Genomic DNA, 23679 nt, shown 5'->3' with positions numbered 1-23679 from the left:
AACATTGGGAAGGAATGATGACACTAGGGGTCTTAGCTTTCAAGAAGCAAGGAGAACATAAGGATGGAACAAAAACAAGAGTCAGGTAGAAAAGCAATGCTGACAGCACCTGACAGTAAGGAGCAGGTATTGGACATGCACTGTATTTGATACAGGAGTATTTAAAGCTGGTTTTGCTCTGTAAAAAGCATGAAAACCACATAAGAACTAGATCTACCCAATTTAAACAAACATCATTAAGACAGATGCTGAAATAAATTGCAAAAATATGTGAAGTCAGTACTAATGTAGAACACACACGTTCAGTCAATCTCACCTATCTCATTAGTGAGACTTGTACCAGGTGATTTTGTGAAGGCTGAAGTAAGAGTACTCCACATTGTCTAATCTCAGCTGCAGCCCTCAAGAATTCTTCTCCTATAATCATGGCTTGCTGTGGGAGGATGTGGGGGCTGTAATTGTCCCACTGAGGGCTTTTGATGGATGATTGTATTTCAGATATCTAGGCCTGCAATTCTAAACTTTACTTTGACTTATCATTACATTAAAAATAAAGCACTCGTAACACTGCCAAAAAAGTTTTTTGTCTGCTCCTAAAAAGATGCATTGCAAAAGGAAAGGATCATTTTTACTTTCTTCACGTAATTTTAAATGAAATTAAAGATACCAAGTAAATACAGTGAATTTTATAGAAGTATTGGATGCCGCGAGTCCCTTGCTATGAAAATTAAGCTAAAAAGGCACTAGATTCTCTTTGACAGGAACAGTCCAGAAAGTTTCTTTCCTACGTCACCTTTTTTAGGTGGACTGTAAAAGCGACTGAAAGAAGAACTGTCCCAAGATCTTCACATTAGCCCTTTGCCAGAGGTTATAAACAGAGTAGCAAAACCAGACATACAGCTGCTGCTGTGCAAAGCCAAGTACACAAACAGAAATGAGTGTTATCACCTAAAGCTTTGAATGGGTTAGCAGAGATATGATGAGATCAGAACTCAGTTACAAAATTTTAAACAAGTGCATCTACTAAAGCTTTGCTGTCTGAGCCTTTGGTCTAATCTGAGCACTTATGTAATGAGCAGCAGGTTCACAACCACCTGGTTTTGCTCTTAGCAAGCAATTTGTTATTTGCATTTAACCACCTTAAAGAAAAAAACAAAGTAAAAAATTACAGGATCAGAAACCATTTTGTTTACACTGCTAAATCCATAGAAATCAATAAAGTAACTCCTTATTTTCAAGCAAAATCAGTCCCAAGCTATTTAAAGTTCACAAGATGTGCACAGTTGAGCACTTTGTTTTGCGACAAACAGATCAATAGATGACCTAAAAATGGTACTCAGGAATAGAAATCTTACTTGCAGAGCTGTCCTATTCTAAGTCTCTTCTTTCACTAACATTATGGAGCACACCAACTAGAGAATCACAGACGACTAACTGTTTACACATTACTTTCTACATTAAATGCTGAACTCACAAATCCACCTACTTACCATATGTAATTTGTAGCATACAAATGCCAAGCCACTTAAGGTGTCATTGTTTTTTTGGTAAGTGACATTTTTATGGCATCCCCACAATAGCACAAAGATCACTTCACCAGAACTCAGCGGTTACCACTTGCCAGAAGAGAAAATAGCAATGGTTTGCAGAGAAACACATTGTGCTCCTTGGGAATGTGATGTATGACACTGATGCCTACCCACTGGCACAGGAAGATACGATAATTTATAACAATGTTTGAAATACACATGAGTGACTATCTTTTAATGCTTCAAATGCTTATATCATACACTATACACAAAGGTGATATGAATATTCATAAAATCTAGGCCTCCACTGTAAAGCCACTACCGTGGCCATTTCTCTTAACGGACATTACTGTTGCAAAATTGAACTGCCAGCTCTGGATGCAAACTCATACACTCAGCACAGTTACCCATACGTACCTTGAAGTTAATGTTTTGTTCCCACTGTTTTGACGAGCATCAGGTAACTATTTGATGATGTCACATATGTCATACATATGTGCTCCAAATTAAATCTGTACAAAAAAGCAAATACATTTTTTAGATTAAACTTTGGAAGAGGAAATGAAGTTGCATTCTTGGCCTTCTTCAACATAAGACGTGTCCTTTTTGGAAATGTTCGTAAAGCATTCAGTTAGCTTAAGATAATGGCATATGTTCAAAGTGAAAAAACACTTCTTCCCCAAAGAGGCATGTTAGGACTACTGGTGCTGGAGAAAGAAGAAATATTTGATTCACTGCCAGTGTCTGAACTCTCAGAACACGGCTGATCGCGGCTCTGAGAACTCAGCTCAACTCCAGAGCAGCTATTTATTTTTGTTAACTTGATCATAGTTTCCCAACTTTTAAACTCACACCACTGTTAGGAAATTTTACCTTTCCCACCTCTCCCCCCATCAGAAATGGCATATGAGCGACATTCATAGTTTTACCACACATTTATTAGCACTGGTTTTGTAGCATTAGCTTCAGTATCTGCATCCATGAGTGAGCATGCACTTAAAATGAGGTTTCTTACTTGTAATTCATTAACACTTTAAAACATTCCAGTGTACAGTTTTCATGGATTTAGGCATTCTGGTTGGAAGACTTTAAATACCTTTAATCTTTCAACCCAGTATTGTGATCCACAAAGCTCCTTTATCACCCAAAACCTCTATTACCTTCAGCTGATACCCTGACACACTAGTTCCAGCCACTGCAAACACCTGGGGGAATTGACTGCTGTACCCAGTTGAGGTGGGAAGAGTTTATACCCCAGCAGTTCAGGAGAATGAATGGTTTTCTAATAAATAATTACACAGTGGAAAAAAAAAAAAAAAGAAAGAAAAAAACCCAAAGACAACGTTTTCCAGTTGCAATCCTACCCCACCCACTTCTGCTGCTGGCTGTTAAAAGACTGTAACAAGGCTCCTAAAGTTTTTCATCTTTTTTGTGGTATCTCAAAACTCTGGGGACTGGCCTACTTTTAAAGGCTGTATAGCTCTAAGTCAGTTAAGAGCGTGACTTCTTTTATCCTAGTGACAGAATGTAAATCATACGTAGATGTGCTCATATTATAAAAAGCACCTAACACTGGAAGCTTCTTTGGCTTGCCAACATGGACAATCAATATGGCACTTGAAAGCTTACCTCATGATCAAAGAGCACAATCCACTGAATTAACTCCAGGCATACAGCAGGCTACATTATTCTAAAATTTCTCGAATGGCAGACTGAAATTGCCCCGTTCACAGAGCAAACAGTTGAAATCAAAAGGTAATAGTTTCACTTACAGTACATTTTCATAGGCAAAACAACACACTTATAAGGGTACCAGTACACAGTACCATTTGTGGGGCACTCTCTATTAAAGTATTTTCCTAGTATCATACATAGATCCATCAAGCCTGTGAGTTTAATTTTATTCCTGCATAGGAATAAACACGTACCATATTTTCAGTCTTGATTGGCAGTCTGTACACAGGCCACTGAACTAAAAGGTGTAAGACTGCATGTGATCCACATGGAGAAAATCTAAATGCTCAGCATAGCTGATTACATCACACTTTTCTAGAGTTACTCAACCTAACCCACAAAGCTTATGCTTCCAGCTAAACATTTGTTATTAATTTTTCCAAGACAGCTCCTGGGAGAAAACCACCCTTTCTTTCTGTTCAGATTTTTAAATAAAAAAAACAACCAAGCAACAAAACCAGGAACAGGAGATACACACTTGACCATTTTTAGATACAAATGAAATGTATGCTTTCTAATTCAGGGCAGGATTGAAGATCTCTTAGGTGCTATAAACAGCTTGCCTGAGCACTATGTATTTTTAAACGTCTTTTTGGCGTCCCTTACTTGATGGCAACCCATCAAAACCAACGGTGCATTAAATTAGCATATCAGAAACTAAAAGATGGTAAGAACTCTGGATTAGAATCTATTCTCAGTAAAATTATCGAGGTTTACATAATCTTAGTGGTGTCAATAGTATTAAAAAAATCCTTTTACATATTCTAAACCATCATGAGCCTTGAAAGTAAGGAAATTGTACACAGAACTACATCTCTGCTTGCCTGGCCCCAGGGATGCTGCTAGGCTTGACCTGATGTCTGAGCAGTGAGAAATCCCTTCAGAATCTCATCAGCCTTCTCCTCTTCAGCTTCTTCTGGAGTTATTTCGGTGTCCACAAAAATGTATTAAAATCTTATATTTACTGTTTAAGTAAGTTCTTGAAGACTCTGAAAAAGCCTTCCGTTGCTCTCCCTCTTTACTGTTTGATAATCTGCACAGATACAGCCACACTGTAGATCTGGCAAAAAATACTCTTTGAGGCTTAGCAGGTCCCTCACCTGCACCAGTGTTTTGAGATGTTGCTTAGAGTTCCACCTCAGAAAGTATTCTTACACACACACACCTGTTATGAGGAGAACGTCAAAGGGTTGTGTGATAAACAAGTGTGGGTGAGAGCCTGGGGGCTCCTCTTCACTCCCAAGATAAGGTCCAAATATGTAGCCAGCTCCTAAGCAGAATTAAAAACATATTATTAAAGTATTTTTGCAGGCTGCATCTGTTTTCAACACCCACAACCTTGCCCCTGTCTTGATACCACTGCCTACTCATGTGAGTGTTTCAGCTTTAGATAGAAACCATTTTAGGGAGGAGGGCCAGTAAGGTTAATGACAGCTAGCTTTTATTTTTCAGGTTGAATATGGCCAAAGCTACAACCTGTCTTTGCAAAATGGCAAGATCTCTTGGCATGTATACTTACATCCAGTTTTAATAAAGAAGCTCAGCCTGTCGTAGCAGACAAGTTCATTATTGCAGAAGAGAACTATCATGTGAGGTTTAGTGACTCTTCCAAGACCATACAACACCTTCAGCAAAAATATTGGTTTTGCTGTTTCTTCCTGATGGTCTTTGAGAGGGCCGGACAGTTTATGTGCTAGGGTAACTCTCACATTAAACAGGTCTGAACTTTAAAATCTGTCCATGATCCAACTAAAACTTTGAAATGACAAATTTCTGTTTCTGTAGCTCTGCTTCTTAGACATATTCCACTGTCAGCCTAAACATACCAGTCAAATTTTCCAGTTGCCGAGGCAGTTGTACAATTATTTAAAAGTTAATTCCAGAACCACTGTACTGAAATTGTTTTTAAGACCTATTAACCTATGAAAATTTATAGGTTGTCAGCTTGGATTCCTTATGGCTGTTAAATATGTAGTATGTATTTTCTAAACCTTGTTGACTGAATTTGTCACTTGTGAACTGGAAAAATGCCAAGGGGTGTTGTTAAAGTGTACAAGACATCACAGTGTAATTTCTGAAGTTTTCTACAACTTCTGCTATTTACATAATGAAATTTGAACTTTCATTTGGGTACTTTTATTATTTACATAATAATTAAAACTGATGCTTTCTCAAGGCACTGGTTTTGAGAACATGGGAAAACAACATAAAAGTCTTCCAATAGCCCCTCTCACTAACAGTTTCTACTACTGCTGAAACAAAAAAGTTACAGCCATCGGGACAGTTGTAATTAAACATCTTCTTTGATGTTCTTTGTCAGGAAAAGTAAGAGTTTGAAAGCAAGTTTAAATGCAATGGGGAAAACAGGGTAAAAGCGGATGTCATTGTTCTAACAAAACATACAAGTTTATCTATGCTTTTCCTCCCCACTACTCAGAACTGGAAAAAGCAATGGATTTTCCCCCACATCCTAGATACTTGAGGCTGGTCCTGCTTCAAGTGGGAGGCTGGACTTGATCTCTCTGCCAATCTAATTATTCTGATTCTAATCTCCTTAGCAAGACACTTCAAAATGTCTAGAAACAGCAGGATAAGAAAGGATTCATATGATTAAAGTACCTTTCTTAAGTAAGAAGTTTATTTGCTTCGTGACTCTACAATTTAATTTTGTTCACACCCAGATTCTACTATAGAAACAGGGTGACAGCAGAAGCCACACTTAGGCATTGTGGCATAGCAACTACAGCAGGCAGTCAACTGGGACCCTGCTTCAAGGGGTCGTTATAAAATAGGGAATGTTAGCCTCTGAACCAGTCACAAGCTGCAAGTACTTACACCGTGAGACAATCTGCTGCTTAAAATCCTAGATGAAGCACCAGAATGAAGATACACCTGCTGAGAAATAGCCTCCTCTGTTCAGGATCATGCTGTCAAAGAAAACAGACCTGAGCAAACGTGAGGCAAGTGATTGTCAAAGATTACGTGATTAAGTGGATTTATCCCTTTTGTTCATTAAGAATGTTTCCCCACAATGTAGAAGACTCTTCTCCATGCCAAACCCCTTTTCTAGAGTGTTTCCTTAAACTCTGAGGTCTTGGTATTCCAAGGAGCATCAAGACAAATTCAGAAGGACAACTACAGGTAAAGATAGAGCAAAACCAGCAGGTAAGAGCAGTTTCATTGTTGCCTGGCTTAACAAAAGAAAACACCTGACAAATACATTTCTTACTTTTTGTCCTCCTTGCAGCAAGATAAGATTTATTCTATTACTCTGGATTTGCACAAGGGTAAGTAACTCCGGTAACAGCAGTTAAGTTATTCTGGCATGAACCCAGTGTAAGCAAAAGCAAAATTTAGTCTCTTGTTTGTTCTTTATAAGGCTCCTGACCCTTAAAGCATCAGACTGTTTGGAAACAATCCCATAGCCTTCAAGTCAGAAAGGCAAAAAATCTGACTTACATAAAAAGTACAAGTATGCCAAGTAAATTTGGTACTGCTTTATATTTTACCGACTTAAAAAGATGCAGAAACATTTGTTTTAAAACAAAGTTTATAGGGCCTAGCAAGAAAGCACTCTTGGTGGCGGGTGTATTCTATTACTGAATCTGCTGCTTCTCTCCATTACTTTTGGGCAAACTGCGTTGTTGTTTTTTTTTCTTAAATGGAAACCACAGTTCTTGTCTGACTGCTTCATGGAAGGATTAAGAGTTTTGATAGCTATTAAAAAGGTTTGGATTTTACGATAGATAAGAAAACATTTCTTTCTGAGGTTTCTTAAAGCATGGCTGTTACGAGAATAACAATAAAAAGTCATCCTGTGTGTCACGGTAAGCTCAGCACAGGATACATCACATTTTGCAGCCTAGAAGTAGCACAAAGCTTGTTGGTTTTGAAGTAAGGACTCAGAGAGAGGGACAAGTAGACCTCCTTTTGTAAAGTTTGCTGCTAATCATTGCCTTGAATTCCTTTTCCAGCTTTATCCCTTAAGCAGATCTCTTTATAAAACAAATAGGAAGTGACAGCTATGGCATCAGTGATGGATGCAGTATAAACGATCCACAATGCTTTCCCGTTTCTCTCTGGGGATTGGGTTGTGAATTTGCATTTACAGTCATATTCCATCTGTGGGGCTTGAGAACATCAGACATCAGTCACAAAATGTAATACTAGATCTTTCTTCTTCCTCTTTTTTTTTTTTTTTTTCCCAAAGGAAACCGGGCTAATTTGGTAACTATCCGGGTTCTGAGTGCAATCCCTCATCTAACTGCTTACTTGAGCCTATTTAGTCATTTGGACCCAAACTTCCCAAGCCTGACAGTGTACAGAAGCTGTCTCTGGAATGCAGACATCTTCTTATATGTGGGTCCTTTGCCTTGCTGCCCTAGAACTGAAACTGCAGAGATCAATGACCTCAACTAAAAGAACACTATCAGTTTCCTTCATCTTCTCAGTTTTTTGTGCACTTCTTTGTAGAGCTACATCTCATGGATATTTTGACTCAAAAAAATAAATTTCCTACATAAACAGTAGAAACCCAGTATTGGCAGAATCCAGTCTTCACACAGCTAGTCAAGAACTTGAACAGTTGAAAGAAACAGCAGTTGTCAAACATTGCTCTGCAGCTACGCCGTCATTTTACTGGTAATGACTTTTGTCACCCGCTATTATTTAATCAGAAAATACAAAAGAAGTGAGAAGATAATGGTCCATATTAATAGCTCTTCAAGATGTCTTGATTTAAACGCTTAAAATTTTTCAAGAAGTTCCTCAGCACTACTAATGACTGCAGTTATTCATAGCTTTCAGTTGGAAAGCAGTATCTTCTGGCATAACAGTCACTCACAAAAAGCTCACATGCTTGCTTGATAAGGATGGCAGCATTCTTCCCTGATCGCATATCACTAATATTACTCAAGCCTCTGAAGCAGTTATATATTAGCAATTTAACATACAGTGATAAATTAAAGGTAATGAAACCGACAAGTCATTGTGTTTCTTCCTTTACAGTTATTTACAGTAGACTTTTACATAAGTAAGCTCTACACAAACATGCTTTTTTATTATTGAAATTAGAAATATTTCTGAGATAAACCTCTTAATTAGCTGTTACATTTTTCTTTGCAAAATCTCAGCATATCACAAGAAAGCTTCCTTCACATAGGCAAAACCGGAAGTAAATAGTGAAACAACTGATGGCAAGATCATAACTGTATCAGAAGAGGACCAGATACTTCATGAGACAGCTGTTTCACTCAGATTTTCACCTCTACGTGATGCACTTAAGGTCAGAGTGGACCACTTACAGTCCTGAAAAGTCATATGCAGACACATGCTATTATGAAGGCACATGCCGCCAACAGAAACACAACTAGGTATTAAAATCCTGCAATAGCTGTAAACATGCAAAGAACTTGGACAGAAGACATCAAACACAGGACATGTGCAGAGGCCACACCTCACCCTGATCAGTCTGGGCCAGCTCAACTCTCACACAGCAGCCAAAAACTTGATTTTAAGGAAAGATGTACACTTGCTCCTAAAAAAAGAAAAATAGTCTTGCTACAAATCTTCAGTTCTGAATAAATAGAGAAGTTACTTAGAGTTTGACTAGCATTTGTATAGCTCCACAAAGATTTCTATGAAAACTGGTATCTGAGAATAGTAACAAGATGTAAAACCTGTGTTTTAAAGAAGTATGATTGTTCTCAGAAATAACTTGGCTAAGAGCTAAAATAGACCACTTCCCATGGTAGCGATTGGTGAAATCTTGCTAAAATGTTCCATTGTAACCAGAATAGACTAAGAACTGTTGACAATACACCCGTGTATTTTAGAGAAATTAGGGACTGGGAGATCTGAAACATGATGTCACAGCTGAGGCAATATACCTGATATTAAAGGCCACGTAGCCTCACATAATTTTGTTCTAGTAAGGCTATAAATCACTGCATCTTTCAACCTTTTTTCAGCTTGGCTATATTTCTGAAGGGAATTTTTGTTCCCTATCCCCCCAACCAAACAAATGAAACCTTTACTGTTGGAGTTATCAGAATTAGAAATTAATATCTTTGTGTAAATTCAAGAAACTGTAACACTCCCAAAGCACCACAGCAGAAAATCTCAGAATTAGGTGTGACTGTAACCAAGTTACAGGCTCAAAGCAGAATGCCAATCCGTTCACAAGTTTGGGAAAGTAAAGCTGGCTCCTTACAACAAGGATAATTAAAATGAAGTTTTTTTAAAAAAGTTGATACATAAGCAGGAAAGAACAGCATAGAGCACATCAGAATTAGTGTCCTAAGCAACACCAACAACTTTCTCCATGCACACACACCCGTCACATCTCCTGCCAGAAGCTCTACATCGACAAAAGAAAATATAAGCTTCAGGAAAGCTTCTGATCTAGATGATTTTTGCATGCACAGTTTAAAAGTTAGTAGACCTATTCATACATGTTTGAGAAAAAGACAGACAGATGGAAGATTTAAACATTTTTGCAAAATGCTAGTAGGAAACTGTCTTATTTTTCTCTATTGTGTTTAAACTGTCAATCATTTTCCCTCCCTCTCCAATTCTTAAGAGATTTTAAATATTGGGTCGATTTAGTAGCTTGTAACTGCAAAATCCAGTTAATGCCAATTCCTTTATAAATTGTTTCGGGTAATGTTTCATACACTGATACTTTACAGAATAAAAGATGTGCTTTCCGGGCACCAGTATACACGGGAAATGGGCAAAATGCCACTGTTCTGTGTGTTCAAGTCCATTATAGTACAGAAAGATCCGAATACACAACTGAAAAGATCATGTGCATCTCTAACATATAGCTAAATGAAACCAGAAGTAACCCCACACTCGATGCCCACTCTCCAAATATGGCTATTTGCTGCCTGTTCTTGAAAACAAAGCTTTAGTCACAAACTAGAGGACAGAATTTTTTCTCCACAGAACTTAAATCCATGTAAGAAAGTTTTAATGCTTTAAACCTTCCTGCTGTATTAAACCTAAAAATAAATAGCACATATTGTAACACCTTGCAGTCTTATGACAGAAGATGGAACTTACCAGGAGATTCAAAGCAGTCATTTGCAATACTTCTGGTTTGTTCCAAGCCAACACTTTTTCTTCTTGAGTGATTGTTTGGGTTGTGATGCTCCAGGCTTCAAAACGACTGTCATCTCCACCAGCGCCACAACACAGTATCTTTGAGTTGGAGTCTTCCACCATTCTCAGGGGCTTCAAACTAGTGCTAGTTATTCTAGCTGACTTTTATGCACAGGCTTCTGATTTTCCCAGGGGCTAGAAGAAAAAACAGGCCTTTTGTTTTTACCTTGGTGGGCAGAAAACAGCACGTTCTCATTCCAACTAACCTTAGGGCAAGAGAGTGGAAATGTGATCTTCCTATACAGTGTATGCAGTTAACGATTATACAGAGATGTACAGTCATTATTTACACCAAGTATCAGAAGACCAAGACTACTAATACCATCTGAGAAAGCAGATGCTTTTAAGATTGGTACTGTATCTATTTTGTGAGTCAGAATTTTTTTTTTAACCTCTTAACCTTATCAAGCAGGCCTCAACACTTACATGAACTTTCACCCATGGATCTTTGATCCTTTCCTTCCCACCTCTGTAATAACTACTTACAGACCCGAACATAAGCGACGCTTTTGCATCTGCACCAGATCAGAAAGCAGAGACACAGCTTTGCTGGCATTTCCTGGAAACTGATGATTCTTCTGACTAAATTTCACTTCCATTAATTACTGTCTGCTTCCCCATACTCATCTGCAGTTCAAATTGGAGAAGGAGCTTTGTACTGTTTTTGAACTGCTGTACACTGATGCAATACCAATGGTTAATTCCCAGGTAGCTTATTTCACTAGTAACTTCAACAATACCTACTAAATGCACCTTACACCTACACAAGACCTCTTTGACCCTTTGCCATTGCCTTTATGTCCGTACGCCCTTTGTGAAACAACTAGCAGAGTGAAGCAGATATAAACAAGCGCTTGCACTGAGACACCAGCAGACTGGGTTAGTCTGTAATTTGTATTCTTGCACTGTTACTCCAGGATGATTGCATAGCTATTTGCAATGCCATAAAAAGGTACAAGGAGACCCAAGCCCTGCCCTTCTTGGTCAGTCACGACCCTGTAATTTGTGGTAGAAACAATCCTAGTATAGTAGGAGGGGTGTGATGGCACCAGGCTTAGGTGTTTTCATGTGTGCCAGTGAAGTGGAGCAAATGAGAATTTTAACCTACAGTGGGTATGAGAAGCATTGCTGCAGAGCCCAGCTGTGGCAAATCTTCCAGCTCATTAATCACGTGCTCTCACCTCTGCAGTAAAGACATGTTTTCTCTGCAGTTATTCTGCATTTAAATATGGCTTTGTCCATGTCCTGCTATGCAATATAGTACCTGGGACTGTTCAGCACGACAGAGGCTTAGCTCCTTCAAGAGAAGTATAGTTCTAAGACATTCAAGACATTTTATTCAGCAAAACCATTAGCATAATTGCTAGAAATAGAGCACGCTGAAAGCTAAATACAAAAACTTTTCTTAAAGAACAGGTTTCATAACTAATTCAAGATGCTTTTTAAAGTTAACAGAAAAAAGTAATGAGGTAAATAAGACCAGTAACGAAGCAATAGAAATAAGTAATGAAGGGCAATTTAAATTTATCTAGGGACATTCCCATTTCAAATAACAAATTAATGACCATCTAATAATACATCCTTTTATTCATACATGATTATAACTTTTCATTTGCCTCTTTCTTTGCTATCATTTTTCTTCAAACTTTGTAAAATCAGTTGAGGATGTTGGCAGCTAAAATTTCAGACTGCATAAAAGATCCACACCAACCCATCAAATATAGAAGACAGATAAAGGTAAGTTAGCTTTGAATTAACTGCATTAAAGTCTCCCCAGAATTCTTTCATTTTTAGTATTATTCATCTTTCTCTACTGTGTGACTGCCCTAAACAAATAAAAATAGCATGGTTAGGTGTGTGATTCTAACAAGGAAAACACAGTACCGCTCACAAAATACATGGCTACCTTAACTGAGGAAATCAGGCAGAAAGGTAACTTATGAAGGAAGTTGAAAGGCATCCAAAAAATGTCTGCTGGAACAAGTACTTTGTGAAAAGGCTGGAAAAAAGTTTCATAAATTTTGTGTGTGTATAGAGATCATTAAACTTCATTCAGAAAATTAAGTTACAAGTTTTGTCCCAACTATCACTCTTCTTAGAAACACCTATAGCGTGACCGGAAGTGTTCAAAGCTGATTTAGTCTCTAATAAATTCAGTATCTCAGATCTGCTTCCTATCATGTTCTAATCAAGATTACTGAGCTACAAGACAATGTTTCATCTAAAAGATCTAGATTTTTTTGTATATTAAAGGTTTAGCATTAATACCTTTTTTCTTCTCTAAGCATTTAATCCAACCCTTGCAAGAAGTGCTCTTCAAGTATTGCCAAGAATCAATTTTGTGCCAGTTATCACCATCTCTCAAAGACAATTTTTATTTTTTAAGAAACAAATGAAGTACTTGTAGTAGAATTGTCAGCATTAACACAGGGCAGACTCGAGAAAACAGAAATGGATTTTACATTCCTCTAACCTTCACAGGAAACAGCTGGTAGTCTCACAGTCACAAGCCAAGTGGTTTTGCTACATTATTTCTTATTATCATAATTAAGTATAGAAAGTCTGTTAAAGCAAAAAACCAAACCATTTCTTGCAGAAGGAAGAGGGTGTTAGTACCATAAAGGATACACAAGCAATTTCTTGCAGGGCAGGGCAGGGAGGGAGGAAGAGAGAGACAGAGCAGATGAGAGTGTTAAAGCTTATTCTAATGAAAACGTAAAGATACCACAAAATGAAGGATGGGTAATTCTGGTCAATCTAGCAGGGAACAGTGATCCTTTGCAAAGTTAGAGTACAATTTGTAAAGTACCAGTATAAATTTGCATATGTTTACGGCCTAAATCAGATGCTAAACACTACTGAAGTGCTGGAGATCTAAGACAATACTCCAACAGTGGCTAATAACATTCCAAATGGTGAAGAACAGTTCTGCTAGGCAGGTGTTCAACTGTACTTGAAGTTTACTTGCTTCTACTTCTAAAATTTTTTTTAAAAAATCCTCACTTTGAACACACCACTCACAATGTTCTTTCTTTGCTTCCTAACAAAGTAAACTTTGCTTCCCCAGGCAGCTGATGTATCAGGCTTTGCAGTCCTTAATTGCATTTTAAAGACACTCTGTGATGTACTCTGCATGGTGAAATAGAATTCACATCGCAAAATGTTCTCGCTATATATTAAGAAACATTGTGCTAATGTAACCCACCGATTAGCACCTCCACAAACAGCAAGAAGCTGTTCTCTAATGCCAAGGGAAAAGATAGGAAGGACTATATGACTGTACAAAAGAGAACAAACAGAAAGCCATTAAACCTCTTCATAGCACTCCTCAAATAGAAAACTCACCCGAAAAGAAGAAATGCCATGGCTTTTGCATACTGTGAAAACAAAAGGTATTTTGCTCATGCATCTAGGGCTTTTTTATATTCTACCTCCCCACCTTTTACTCAAGGAAGACTGTCTACACAAATGCTGAGATAACAATAGGATCATAGTAGAGATAAGAGTATTCATCATTCAGGCTCAACAGAAAACCGAAGTATTAAGTGGAAACTGTAGCCCAGGCTTTGCACTCACTGTGTCTGGCTCAACACTGCAACAGTAACAGCTTTAGCCACATAATCCTAATTCATACCTTTGGAAAAGTACAGCTTAATCCACATTCTCAAATTACAATTTCTCCTGCTAAGATGACTCATATTTTATGGATCTGCACTCTGCCAGGCCAGCATAGATAAATTAGCAGGGAAGTGCAGCAAGTAGAAAATATATGTGTATGAAAAACACCATGGCAAAATAAATTGTGGCATGCAACAATTGAGTTAATCTGAAATCCCAGAACAACTTCCTTTCCTATAGAAGTATCTTAGAAAGATTAGTTTGTAGAAAATGAGGAGTTACATCTTTGTTAGCATTTCTAAGGTGGCCTTTTAGAGGGCACTTCAGAACAAAGGTTAATCCGACCTCTGCCCATTTGTTCTCATACTGTTATAATAAACCACCTTGCTATCCACAACTGGAGCTGTCCCTCTCTGATAATGTAATACAGCTGCAACGCATTGAATGATACAAGAAATTAAATAGTATTCACTACAAACAGTTGAGTCCTTCCAAACATTCACTCTGTTGGGTGACTTAATTCCCTTAAATATTGACCCAACAATTTGGAAACCAACAGAAAAACACTCAAAGACTGCAGTTTGCCGTGAGCACACTTTGTACACTAATGTATCATTTTAGCCAATACGTTGGCCCCACTTACCTCAATATGAAAAACGTTCATATGTATTGTTTTCTGTAATGTCAGATTTCCAATAATTGGGATAATTCTTAATTTATACCTTATCTAAGGTGTCACACGTTTTCCTTCTAACATATTTTAACATGTATTATTCTGACATCATATCCTTCTTCAAACAGTAGGGCTCAAAGCTCTGCATTCTAAATTCAGAAAGGACTCTTCAAATGCAGTCCAGTACAGTAGGATGTTGTGATGGAGACAATTACCATGATTTCCAGGTGTTTTCCTGCAGCTCCGGAGATAGTTTTCCAATGACTGAACAAAGATACAATAAGAATCTTCCAAGAAAAACGAAAACTGAAACAATACCATGAACCTTCAGTAAAGGCCTCACAGAGTTTCATGACACATTAGCAGCAAAGTCAGTTAAAGCAGCTAGAGCTGGGTCAGCTGTTGTGCCCAAGTGTGTCAATGGACAGAATTTGTGGCATTTATGAGAACAACTATTCATAGTACTGTGCTGTAAACGGGATCAGTGAAAGGATCTGAGCTTTTTTTTAATCAAAAGGCCTCCACATACACATACTTCACACACATTTTTTTAGTGGTGGTTTCAACAGTCTGGTATAGAGCAACACTCCCTGCAACACATGAGAATAGCTGCTGAACTGAGGAAAGCTAACTCTTAGGGCAGGTCTGCTAACCAAGTCAGTAGCTCACGAAATAACAAGTCTAGCCATCTTAGCAAAAGTTGACATTATTACATCAAAGGCATAAACTAGCTAATATTATTGTCCTCAGTGACAGGCATTAGATGTTGCAGTGGAGGAGCTGTAGGGTGAGACAACAGGGAGGATAATTCATTAATTCAATTCAGAGAAGACTCTAGGAACTGGAATAGATTCTGGAGGTATGAAGTCCTAGATCATGCAAGAGAGAAAGGGTTTTTTACTGTCTATTTCCAACCGGCAGCAAAAAAATCCCCTTTCCAGCTAAGATCTGATCTTAGCTGCACATGGTTTGCAATACTAAATGGTGGAAGCCTCATTCAAGGTACTAAGGAGTATAGGCACAGCACAAAGTACTTCATTTTATAACAAACTTTGTGATCTCTGCTGCCCAAATCCACAGTCTCACCTGATCAGAAAGCGCTAAACTTGCTAGATCGTGATTGTTCTTGAGAAAGATAATATGATCAGCAGAGAATGGGATAAAATCCACCAGCTCATTCCACATTATGACTAGACCTCTGAAAATGACAGGCTCCATCTTACTCACACACAAACCAGCCCCTGTGACTTTGGTATTATGGAAAGGTACTGACATTCCAATAATTTCTTAATTCCTAGCTTTAAAATGCCTCAAACTAACCATTTCAATAATTGTGTGGTCTGAGGGGCAAAAGGCTTCCCTTTTATGTTGCTTTTACCTCCGTTGCTCCAGCTAATAATGTTGTTGAATGTGGTTAGTGACACTGGCACTTTACCTCAGAGAACTGTAATTTTAAAATGCACTTGTGTTTTTCATTTTCTTCCCTTCTCTAGGAATGGATTCTGTGTAGAGCAGAACTAAAAACTGCTTTCATTTTGTTACTCAGAAAGATTTAGGGCCAAAGTGACAAAAAGGAGAACTTACAGCACTTGAGTAAAGCCATTAATTCCTCTAAAAGTTTGGGGTTGGTCCCAACCTCCCCATCCACCACCTTCAGGTAAGGGCTAATTTCCATTCCTTCTTTAATGTACCTACCTGTTACTGTATCTTGCTATAAAAATATAAAGAGGGCAAGACTGAAAGCAGCAGCATTAGAGAATCACAGAACCATTTAGTTGGAAAAGTCCTTTTAGATCATCAAGGCCAACTGTTAACCCAGCACTGCCAAGTCCACCACCAAACCATGTCCCTAAGCACCATGTCTACGTGTGTGAAAAACGCCTCTAGGGACGATGGCTCTACCCCCTCCCCGGGCAGCCCGTGCCAATGCTTGACTACCCTACAACAGAGAAATTTTTCCTTAATATCCTATCTAAATCTCCCCTGGTGTAACTTGAAGCTGTCTCCTCTTGTCCTGTTGCTTGTTGTCTGGGAGAAGAGACCCACCCACCCCCGCCTACAGCCCCTGTCGGGCAGCTGTAGAGCACAATAAGGTCCCCCCTGAGCCTCCTTTTCTCCAGGCTGAACACCTCCGCTGCCCTCAGCTGTCCCCCATCACACTTTTGCTCCAGACCCTTCCCCAGCCCCATTGCCCATCTCTGGACATGCTCCAGCACCTCGATGTCCCCTTTGAAGCAAGAGGCCCTAAACAGAACACAGGATTCGAGGTGCAACCTCGCTGGTGCCGAGGATAGGGGGACAATTGCTGCCGTTGTCCTGCTGGCCATGCTGTTTTGGTTACAAGCCAGGACGCTGTTGGCCTTCTTGGCCACCTGGGCACACTGCCGGCTCGTGTTCAGCCAGCCATCAACCAGTGCCCCCAGACCCTTTCCCACCAGGCAGCTTCCCCGCCACTCTGCCCCCAGCCTGTAGCGTTGTGGGGGGTTGTTGTGCCCCCACCCAGTGCAGGACCCAGCGCTCAGCCTTGCTGAACCTCATACAGTTGACCTTGGCCCATCGGTCCAACCTGTCCAGACCCCTCTGCAGAGCCTCCTGCCCTCCAGCACATCCACGTTCCCCCCCTTCCCCAACTTGGTGTCATCAGCAAACTTACAGAGGGGTGGCACTCGATCCCCTCATCCAGAACGGTGATAAAGATTCAAAGCAGTGCTGGCCCCCATACTGAGCCCCAGGGAACGCCACTTGTGACCAGCTGCCAGCGGGATGTCACTCCATTTACTACTACTCTTTGGGCTTGGCCATCCAGCCAGCTTTTTACCTAGTGTAAGTATACCCATGCAAGCCATGAGCAGCCAGATCCTCCAGGAGAATGCTGTGGGACTTGATTTTTTTGTTAGGGCATCATACCTTTATCACAAAAGGGAACTCTACAAAGAGAAGAGGGCATCATGAATCTTAATGATAGCAAAGAAATAACTCTTATTGGAATCCTGAAGTACAGGCCTTCAGCAGAGATGACAGGGGAAGTCTTCCTTTCATCTATTAAGAAAATTGTTTCAAGTGTTTTGTTTCAGCTACTGCAGAACAAGAAAAGGTGGGAGCCAGAGAGAGAAATTCTCCCACCCAGATTTAAGCTGTCAGAATAGAAATTAAGAGAAAAAAATCAAAGAAAAAAAAAATCCGTGCTAACATCATATGACTCACGTTTTAACAAACTGCCTTCAGAAATACTGCTGGGCAGGTTAAAGGCTCCCTTGTCTTTCTCTTTTCCATTTACACATCGCAAGATTTGCTGCAAAAGGAAACCACCAATATTTTCTTCCAAATCATTAGGGAGAATCAGCTTCATGTTTTTGCAGCTGCACTTGCCCAGAAAACTGTTCCCACCAGTCCCTTGGCTCTTTCCTCAAATGTCCCATAGTTCATATTCCTTTAAGGATGACTGTCAAAACCTCATATTAATCTCCAGAACATGGAGACATAACCTCTGTCTTCAAAGACTTCAAAAGATTCTCCCATCCTGCAGTTGGTTTAGCTCCTGCTGTACAATGCTGCCAAAAAGAACCCAACACAGCACAGTGACCAAGTCAAAAATCTGAACTTTTGTCTGTTTCTTTTGCTATTTCAGGATCCAGAAGCTGTCAAAGGTATACACAATCTGTTCAAAGCAGCACAGATGGTTACACGTGCCTTGAATTTAGAAGCTGCTCGCCTGGATCTGTGTTGGGAGCTTTCAGAAGATCCTTTACAAAGCCGAGAGCATCAGAACAAGGCTCAACATCTACAAAGAGAACATTTTCCTTTGTTCTTATTGGCAACATTAAGCGTGTTTATCCTGTCAGTGCTCACAGAACAGCCTTGCATTATTCACCCCACAGCAAGATTGTACCTCATTAAAGAGAGCAGTAAGACAAAACAGCTCTGTAGGTCAATTATCTTTACTGTGCCTTTTGCTTGACTCTGCCCACAGAAGCAGTCAATCTAGTAAAAGGTTAAGAATATGAATACATATAGGCTAAATTGTAGGCAGGGTAGTAGGGGGTGGTGAGAGTGGTAGAAGAACATTACAGGATAAGAGCAAGGAAGTGACATGTCTACTTCTATTCCCCTCCCCCCACCCCCACCTACCCCAACTGAATTTAAAAAATATCAAAGGATAATGAAAAAATACCTGCAATAATTATGGAGTGCTACCCCTGCACTTCACATTAACTAGGTTTACTATGATCTATAATGCTTGCCTAACACTTTTAAATCTCTAGTGACACTCCAACACCAAAAAAAAAAAAAAAAAAAAAAAGAAAAGACTTGATTGCTGTGCTGACCTACACTCTACAAGCTTGTAAAAAGCAAATTTAATTTTAAGACCATACACAATATATACTGTAAAGGACAGTAATGTTCTTCATTGCAGGTCTGGTCTGTTTGAAATGTTTGGAAACACTCTGCCACCTGTTTGTGCCAAAATTCTTTAGAAAGTCTCACTGGTTAACATTTCCCTTAGAAGTAACTATTTAAAAATCAAAAGAGCCTTGGTTGCATCTGCTGCATTGAACTGCACATAAATGCAGTTCAGCAGCACAGCACCACGACACGTTGGCAACCTCAAAACAGGCGTCAGACAGGAATATTGGTCTTACTGGCAGAGAACTTCTCTCTCACTCTCTCTCAGATCCATTTCACAGGTACTGCAACCGAAATAGTGCACTTCGTATTTATAGCCCCACAAAGCACTCCAAAAGGTTTAGTCATCAGTGTGTGTCTATGGTCACACCCCTCTTTCAAGGGCTAAAAATAGAAAGCCGTTAGGAATTCCTCGATCAGATTTGGTCAGTGATATAGTACTATTCACCATCAGCAGAGACATTTTATTAGCTCTAGGTTTCCCTCTAGTTATTTACGCAGTGGTATCAGAGTTGTCCTTAACTACTTGCCTTGAGCATAGCTAATAATTACATGATTAATCTGTATAACCCTTGACTCTAAACAACTCTTGTTGACAAGAGCAGTTAACAAACCTGCTTTCCTAGCACCTCCAACACACAGCAAGTCACACAATACAAACTCTTAGAAGACATTGCAAGGTTATCTGAGCCCTTTGTATCACTTTATTCCAAGTATAGATACTCATGCAGCCAGAACAGCAGAAAATGTCATTGCTATCTTTAAAAAGAAAGTGAAATTTGACTCGTTTCAAATTAATGACAGCAGGTTACACACCTGGTAAAGTGTTCCAAAATTTAACTTCAAATGGTAATGAATCCTGAGTTTTACATGGAATAATTTACCAAGCCAGGTTATAGCAGAATGAAAGGGCTTAGAAAAAAACCCCAACCAAACAAAACAAAACAAAAAACAAACCACCAAAACAATCAAATCATCACAAACCAAAAAGCCCACCTGGTGAAACCCCTCAACCACTGCTCTTAAGATTTTTCATAAAACTTCATAAAAGTTCATGGAACTTCTCAGCCTGTTGACAGCACAGACTGCATTAACCTGGGCTTTCCACTGTTCTTTGAAAGGGTACACCAAGATGAGATTTCCAATAAATTACAGCTGGTGCATTTGCAAATGAACAGACAAAACACATATGAAGAGAATGATCCCATTTAATCCCCTGCATAATATACATTCGTTATTGGAAAAGACAGATCTCAGCTTTTGTATAAATTCATGCACCATGCCCAGAACTCCTGAAGGCATCAAAAGTTCCACTGCTTAGCTGCAATTAACTGCAATTTCAACTGTCCAAAATCTTGAGAATGTGTTCTGCATCCTGTTATGATTGCCTCTCCTTCTGTTTAAGTGCCAATGGATAAAAAGCATTTGAGAGCAGCATGAGGAGAAGCAAGAAAAACGTCAAACTACAACAACTACAAAAAAAAAGAACAGACTCAACACCTATTTCTCTGGAATGCTCATATTTTTCTTTTGCTTGTCATGCTCTAGCAAAATATGAAAGTAGAACTAAAAAAAGCAGCATGCAATTTGCAGTAGTAGTATTAGAGAAAAATTAGCTATTTCTAAGCATCTCTATTTACCAAACCACTACTTCCACACAGCTGTACTGTATAACAGTTTTAAACCAGGACAGTGGGAAAGAAAAAGTAGATAATTTCACTAAAGATTGATCCAAAACATTTCAATTATTTTCCTAGGCATTGCTTTCTGTAAAGAGTATCTTTGCAGAAATCCCCAAGATATAAAGGTCTGTGTTTAACTTCTGTTGTACAAGAAGGAAGTAGGACAGGGTCACAGAAAACTAGAAAGATACATAATTAGCATACTAAGATTTTCTGACCAGTCACTTCAAACAGAAACAGAATAAGAATATAAATGGGCAAAAACGCTTTCATTCTGGGGATTAGTTCTGATTTTACTCCTTAATGCCTAACTGCTTAACTCTGCCAATTTGTATTTTTAGTGCTGACAGATGAAGTTGACATCACTTACAAGGAAGGCTTGAGAATCCACTTTCAGGCATTTATTTTCATAAACTATCTAGCTGGAAGGTGGTTGCACTGAATTTGCAACAGCACACAAAGGTCTAGACAATATAAATGTAATTTTGAAACCTTTTTCAGCATACACAAACTTAAATGCACTTTATAAAAAAAGCGATTCTTCCATGTTTTAACCAAATGTCTTCCTGTAACTTAGTTTTGATCTACACATTTGCATTTTAGATGCTGTCTGATAAAAAAATAATTTTTATTCAGCAAAGAACTCTCTCAGAAAGGTTTTCTGGACATTGCTCTTCTCAGAACAGTGTCAAAAGGGCACAGACATAAAGAATCTTTTCCCACAAGGTGTGTCCCTTCCCGAGCTGTCATCCAACAGACACATGAGAAACACCCACTGACCACAGAAGAGAATAGCTTAAGGGACAAAGGTGACAGCTGTACAAACATATTTTCAATGCCAGGTTCATCCAGGACAGTGAAATGCTTGCTTCTTAACCTTCTGAAGCCATCATATATAAAGTCCCCCCCTCTGTTTCCAAGAAAAAAAAAAAAAAAAAAAAAAAATCAAAGGCAGAGAGCTCCAATATCTGATTTCACAGAAAAGCCAAACATGTTATAAAATGAAGACGACAGATTTTGCCTGTGGCAAATTTTACAAAAACTTCTTGACACTGCTTGAAAGGCTGGTTTGGGTTTGTTTTCTGTATTTCTACCTCTTGGCTCTTACTAGGAAATACTTGGGCAGATCTCAGTTTTAGCATTCAAATTACAAAGTATCCATGGTGTGTTTGACACAGCTCCAGGACAGCAATGTCATGCAGGCTTCCCTGTGCAGCAGAACGGCAACAGTCACCAGAATCTGCCAGGACACAGTCCACAACTTCTCTCCAACAGTGATTCAGAACAGAAAGAAAAGCAGAAAGATGTAACCTAGAGGCACGAAGCTTTGTCTCTGTTTGGGGTACAAGTGAAAATAAGCGAACAAAACAAATGAAAACAGAAGGAATTAGTTTTGTGCAGAAATAAGGACTCCCTCTGGTGCCTGGCTCATCAATAATAAAGAAATAGCTGATGAGTTAAAATCAAGTAAGGCCAAAAAATACTCTGACTTGCTTGGGTACTTATTTGTCAGTTGTGCATGTTAACATTTGGCCTACACCAAGATTAATCTGGAAACTAACTGCTTAAAGAGGTCTGCAAGTAATAGAAGGGTTTTTCCAAGCATCTGAATACAAACCAACCTTACCTTTCTTTATTACTTTTAACTTAAAGACCTTCAGACTGTCCGTGAACTACACTGCAGGAATCAACAAAACTGGAGCAAAAAACTATGCTGCCTTCCACCAAAACAAATCCCAGACAATTCACAAGCATGCAGTCAGTTTTACAAACCGAGGCTGATGCAAATGACAAGAACATGCAGTACAGGACCAGGACTCTGGTTCTACTCTAGTGTTTTCCTGACATTGTTTTAAGCAGTGCAATTCATTTCATGTAAAACTTCAAGAAAACCAAGATTTGAACAGAAAACAAGGTACACAGCAGAGCTGGGCAGAAATTCCTTGATGACTACATAGGACTTCTAACCTGACGTGGGAAAAACCTCTTCTAGCTGGATGATGGCACTGGTGCCACTTTGCTGGCCAGTAGAGTCACTGCAGCACACTTTGAGGGGTCAACAACAGCCTGAATCAAGCAGCAGCAGCGACACATTTTATTGTGTGGTGAAACAGAAGCATGGGCATAAAGGAGAAGTCTCACAAAGACCTAAGAAATTTGGATCACAAAGATGTTGGGGCTCCGGGCAGCTGTTTTCAAGTCCAAGGACATGTATGTCCTCAATCTCCATGGCCAGACCATTCTAGACAAAAAATGCAGCTGAACAGGCAGTGGGAGGAGAAGTGCTGCAGGTATGAAACTGCTTTCAGGTGCAGCCACAACTACTGCCCACGCAGTATGAGCATTAGCTTATACATTTTGTTCCTCAACCCAGATTAGGATCTCTGAACACTGCTCATTTAAGTATGTGCTCCAACTAATCTCAGGTGAAAGGAGGCTTTAAGACTTGCAAGGCTTCTCAGCTGAAGGTATAAACAATGTAAATACCAATTTACCTGATCCTAACAGGTATTTTCCTGTAATTGTCACATTGCTTGCACTGCACCTGAGTCACAGTATGGAAATCCCTTACCAGAAGAATCAGTCCATCAATAGGAGTACCCACATGAAACCAGGAACATCAAAAAAAGAGAGGGGGGGGGGAAGGAAAAAAAAAAAAAAAAAAAAAAAGGAAAGAAACCCAGGAATCACACTTCAGTCAGCATCATCAACCACACTGAATTGCTGTCAGACAAACAAGGAAGTTAGAAAACCCTCTATGACAGGTATTTTGATCGGGAATTTACTCTTTCATGTAACTTCAGACACTTTAAAACAGTTTTTGTTGCAGAAACTGATTAAAGGAACACTGATAGAAAATTAAATATTCTTCAAA

The 23679-nt window shown here is 39.1% G+C and overlaps 3 long non-coding RNA genes across 3 annotated transcripts in view; all 3 read right to left on the bottom strand.

Moving 5' to 3' along the window:
• The window catches only part of LOC119147204, a 66417-nt gene that overhangs the window by 23708 nt on the left and 19030 nt on the right, over window positions 1-23679 (bottom strand). The gene's annotated exons all lie outside the window — the stretch shown is intronic.
• Window positions 1947-10558, bottom strand: LOC119147206. Its single transcript, XR_005103970.1, has 4 exons — window positions 10329-10558; window positions 6099-6190; window positions 4429-4533; window positions 1947-2041 (listed from the first exon to the last, which is right to left on the bottom strand). It is a non-coding gene; the product is annotated as an uncharacterized LOC119147206 (long non-coding RNA).
• Window positions 10961-16563, bottom strand: LOC119147205. The gene is made up of 3 exons (XR_005103969.1): window positions 16482-16563; window positions 14269-14274; window positions 10961-10971 (listed from the first exon to the last, which is right to left on the bottom strand). It is a non-coding gene; the product is annotated as an uncharacterized LOC119147205 (long non-coding RNA).

Source organism: Falco rusticolus, chromosome 4 (genome assembly GCF_015220075.1).
Source record: "Falco rusticolus isolate bFalRus1 chromosome 4, bFalRus1.pri, whole genome shotgun sequence".
In the NCBI taxonomy this organism is placed as follows: domain Eukaryota; kingdom Metazoa; phylum Chordata; class Aves; order Falconiformes; family Falconidae; genus Falco; species Falco rusticolus.
This window is presented reverse-complemented; position numbering and strand designations above follow the sequence as displayed.